Source organism: Spinacia oleracea, chromosome 4, assembly GCF_020520425.1.
Source record: "Spinacia oleracea cultivar Varoflay chromosome 4, BTI_SOV_V1, whole genome shotgun sequence".
Classification (NCBI taxonomy): Eukaryota; Viridiplantae; Streptophyta; class Magnoliopsida; order Caryophyllales; family Amaranthaceae; genus Spinacia; species Spinacia oleracea.
Genome location: NC_079490.1, coordinates 7,724,458 through 7,729,905, shown reverse-complemented (window position 1 = coordinate 7,729,905; position 5,448 = coordinate 7,724,458).

Here is a 5,448-nt window from a genome sequence, read left to right as displayed (position 1 = left end):
TGAGCATGTGCTAGGCCCCACTGTGGTCGCCGCCTTCTTTGGCGAGCATGTCTATAACGATATTGATTGGCGCAAGTCAATCAATAGGTATGATTGCCGCTAGACATGCTCGTCAAATGGACTGACCGGCCAAACGTGCGTGCCGCCGCGCTTTTTAGCAAACAACCTTAGTCTCTTTGATATTGGTGCCGCAGGCAACTGAGCATCCGCTAGGCACTACTGTGATCGTCGCTTTCTTTGGCGAGCGTGTCTATAACGATATTGATTGACGCAAGTCAATCAATAGGTATGATTGCCGCTAGACATGCTCGTCAAATGGGTTGGACGGCCATATATTCGTGCCGCCGCACTTTTGATCAAACAACCTATGTTTCAAAGTTGTTCATGCCGCTGAGCTATTGAGCAAACAACCTATGTTTCAAAGTTGTTCATGCCGCTGGGCTTTTGAGCAAACAACCTATGTTTCAAAGGTGTTCATGCCGCTGGGCTTTCGAACAAATAACTTACGATTAAAGTTTATTTGTGCCGCTGGCACTTATTATGCTGTACTGGTCGGCCAGCGACTTGCTTATATTGGGAGGGGAGTTGGATAGGTGATCAGCCTACAACTTGGTGCTAATCTGGGCCACTTCTTAGGCTTCAAACAATTAGTCTTGCTGAGTTTTTGCTAATCTGGGCCACTTCTCAGGCCGTCATACAATTAGGCTTTGGTTATGCATTGGAGTGTATATTTTTATATTCATTGTGCGAGCAATAAATATTACGAGACAAATAGAGTAGTATTATTTATAACTTTGCAAGGCGAATTTAGTCGGTTACAAAAGTAATTACTACCCTACTATGACCATTAGAGGCCGCCCCTTGGGCAATGGATCGTGGTAAGTAAGACAAGGCTTAGCACATATCTAGAAGAAATATTTCTTGAGATTGTCGGCATTCCAAGTGCGCAAAATAGGGCGGCCTTGCATGTCTTGAATGCGATAGGTTCCATCTCTAACCTCATCATAGATCTCGTAAGGTCCCTCCCAAGTGGGCGTCAGCTTACCTTGTTCATTTGCTCGTCCTGTGGACTCCATTTTTCTGAGGACAAAATCTCCCACTTTGAGCACTCTATTAGAGACTCTCTTGTTGTATTCTCTTGCCATCCTTATCTTGTACAGCTGTTGTCTGAGCGCAGCATTTCCTCTAACCTCGGGCAGAAAGTCCAAGACTGCTTTCATTGTCTCCCAGTTAGCATTTTCGTCATACAGCATGACTCTCAACGTTGGTTCACACATTTCTATGGGTAGGACAGCCTCGGCGCCATAGGCTAGCAAGAAGGGTGTTTCACCGGTTGAATTCTTAGCCGTGGTGCGGATGGACCATAAGACATTTGGCAGCTCATCAGCCATAGACCTTTGGCTTCGTCAAGCTTCTTTTTCATTCCTTCAGAGATAATTTTGTTGAACGCCTCAACCTGACCATTGGCTTGGGGTCGTCCGACTGATGCAAAACAGGTGTGTATACCGTGATCTGCCAGCCACTCTTTCAGCTTAGGCGTCTCAAACTGGGGCCCATTATCGAAGACGATAGCCTGTGGAATCCCAAAGCGAGTCATGATGTTCTTCCAAATGAATGCTCTCACATCAGCAGTTTTTATGTTTTTGAGCGCTTCTGCCTCCACCCATTTGGTGAAGTAATCTACAGCAACAATGACATAACGCCTTCCTCCTGGTGCGGTCGTGAATGGGCCTAGGAGATCCATCCCCCATTTAGCAAATGGAATTGGGCTTGTAATGGGCGTCAGAACTCGTGCCGGTTGGTGTATTAGGTGAGAAAAGCGCTGGCATTTGTCACAGTTCTTGACCAGTGAGATTGCGTCCTCCTTAAGGGTCGGCCAGTAATAGCCGGTTCGAAGTGCCTTTTCAGCCAAAGCCCTTCCACCAATATGCGAGCTGCACAACCCCTGATGAAGGTCTTCTAGAATTTCCTGCCCCTTCTCAGGTGTTACACATCTTAACAAAGGACGGGAGTAGGCCTTTTTATAGAGGGTGCCGTTCCACATTTCAAACCAAGAACATTTCTTTTGAAGTTTTGCCGCTTCCCTTGAGTCTTCGGGCAAGACTCCATTCATTTTGAAGTTTACTATGTCATCCATCCATGTGGACGTTCTGTCAAGAGTTTCCACCTCCATTTGCTCAACACTTTTGTGCTCTTTTACCTCCCAAAACACGTGCCGAGGGGTATCACAAGACGCGGAACTTGCCAACTTTGACAGGGCATCAGCTTGGTTATTTTCCGAGCGAGGGACTTGCCTTACTTCAAAACTTTCCAGTGGCTCTACTTCCTGATGGACGGCCTGCATGTATTTGACCATAGTCGGATCCCTAGCTTCGTAGGTCCCATTAACTTGGCTCACAATCAGTTGGGAGTCAGATAGTGCTACAATCTCCTCGGCGCCTGCCGCCTTACACATTTTAATGCCACAAAGCAGGGCTTCATATTCGGCTTCATTATTTGACGCCTGGAAGTTAAATCGCATAGCATATTCAAAAGTATCTCCTTCTGGGGAGTGACAGATTATCCCTGCTCCACATCCATTCTGTGTGGATGAGCCGTCTACATACACTGTCCACACTGTGCTTGTATTCTTGGCAAAGTCTGGCCTCGTCATTTCAACAATGAAGTCGGCACATGCCTGCCCCTTGACAGCTTTCCTCGGCTCATAGGTGATATCAAAGGCGTTCAGCTCTATTGCCCAATTCAGCATTCGTCCTGACGCCTCCAGCTTTGTGAAGGGCAGTTTGAGCGGCTGATCGGTGTAGATCACTATTTTGTGAGCTAAGAAATAAGGACGGAGCTTTTTGCTGGCCATGAACAGAGCTAAGCCAAACTTTTCCACTGTAGGATATCTAACTTCAGCATTTTGAAGAACATGACTGACAAAGTATACCGGCATCTGTATTCCCTCCCTCTCTGTCAGTAGAACGGCACTCAACGAGTGCTCGGACACGGCGAGATACATGTACAAAGTCTCTCCTAGCAAGGGACTAACAAGACGAGGCAAGGTATGTAAGTGCTCCTTTAATCTGACCAATGCCGCCTCGGCCTCGTCCGACCATTCAAACTTGGCCTTCTTTCTGACAGACCTAAAAAAGTAGTGGCACTTGTCTCCAGCCCTGGAAAGGAATCTGCCCAGGGCGGCCAAGCAACCTGTGAGCCGCTGGACCTCCCTCACCGTCTTTGGTGAGCTCATATCAATTACTGCCTGGATTTTCTCTGGGTTGGCTTCAATTCCTCTTTCATCAATCAAGAAACCTAAGAATTTGCCTGCCGTCACCCCGAACACACACTTCTTAGGATTCAACCTCATGTTGTAAGCTCGAATAGTCTCAAATGTCTCCCTGAGATCAGTTATGTGCGCCGCCCTCAGCTTACTTTTTACGATCATATCGTCAATGTAAGCTTCAATATTCCTGCCGAGCTGCTTAATGAACACAGTGTTAATAAGACGCTGAAAGGTGGCCGGTGCATTTTTTAACCCAAACGGCATCACCTTGTAGCACTAAAGGCCTTGTTCAGTAACAAATGACGTTTTTTCCTGGTCGTCAGGCCACAACGGAATCTGGTGAAACCCTGAGTAGGCATCCATAAAGCTCATCATAGCATGCCCCGCTGTAGAGTCGACGAGCCGGTCAATCTTGGGCAATGGGAAACTGTCCTTTGGACATGCCTTATTGAGGTTGGTGTAATCAACACACATTCTCCAGGTACCATTAGGTTTTTTGACGAGGACCACGTTAGCAACCCAGTCGGGGTACTGACTAGGCCTGACGAACCCAGCCTCCATCAACTTTTGTATTTCCGCGGCTGCCGCCTGATTTCTATCTTCCCCATGGTTCCTTTTCTTCTGACGAACCGGTTTAAAGTTTGGGTCCACATTCAGCTTATGGACGGCCACAACGGGGTCAATACCCGGCATTTCGTCCACCGTGAAAGCAAAGATATCTTCAAATTCTCTCAAAAGGTGGACCAACTCTGCCGCCAGCGGGTCGTCAGGAGAAATCCCGATGGGCACTACTCTGTCAGGTTTATCTGTGTTTAAAACCACATTGAAATGGGCCCCAACAGGCTCTGGGCGTCTCTCTTCCATGTGCCCTGCTGAGATAGTTAATGTTTCTTTGATGACCTTGGGTTGCGTGTCGCCACATTTTCGTTTGTTGCTCGACGTCCCTTTCTCTTCACCCATCCCCCATGCTTCTGGACTCAAGGTGGTTAGGTAGCAATCTCTAGCTTGTTGCTGGTCACCATGTATAGTGCTGACGCTCCCATCGTCACAAATGAACTTAAGAAGCATCAGATGAGTTACAATGACAGCCTTTGCCCTGTTCAACGTGGGACGCCCCAAGATGATGTTATATGCCGTCAGATCTTTCACTATGAGAAAACGGACATCCATTTGCCGAGATTCCTTTTTATTTCCCATCCTCAGAGGAAGGGTAATTATGCCGACTGGGTGGATGACACTACCTCCGAAGCCTATAATGGGATAGTGGATTTTCTCAATCTTTGAGGGATCATGTTGCAGCCGATTCAAGCACTCTAGACTAATTATGTCCGACGAACTTCCTGTATCAACCAAAATACGCCTAACCCTTAGGTTAGCAACTTTTAACTCAATTACCAAAGGATCGTCATGCGGGGTGGAGATTTTCCCACGGTCGGCCTCGCCGATTTCCACTTTTGGAAACGGGTCAACTGTGGCCTTGCCGGACAGCATCACTTGCCCCAATCGCTTGGCATAATCCTTCTGGCCCCTCATGGTCGGCCCGCCGGCGGCCAATCCTCCTAAGATGACTGCCACGCACTCTGGGTCGGTACGATTCCCATCTTCCTCCGAGGGAGGGGATTTGTTTTTCTTGTAGAAGGGTTTGCCAGAACCTCCCGTGTTCCTGCTGATATAACTTTTTAAGAACCCCTTGGTGGCTAGGCCGTCCAATGCCCTTTTCAAGCTCTTACATTCATTGGTGTCATGCCCAATGTCACTGTGAAAGTGACAGTACAGTTTGGGGTCCCTACTTTCTGGTGGTGACTTCATGGGAAATGGACGATCAATGTCATATTTGGACCCGACGTCCATCAAGATTGTGTACATGTCTGTGTTATACTCGAATCGCTCCCGATCATAAGTTCTGGGCCGTTTCTGACCTGCCGCTCCGGGGGCCCTGTCTGACTCTTTTGCAATAGCCCACGTCCCGTTAGGCCGGTTCTTCTTTTCGAATTTCTCCTTTTTTGCCGCTAGCTCGGCGGTATCACTTCCTCTGGGGTCTTTCGGGACGCTGCAAATCTCTGTTGCATGAATGAAGGCCTCGGCCTCATCCAGCACTTCTGCCATTGTTCGGACGCTTTTATTTACCAGATCAAACTTGAAAGAGCCCTTTTTAAGCCCTCGAATGAAGTTATCGAATG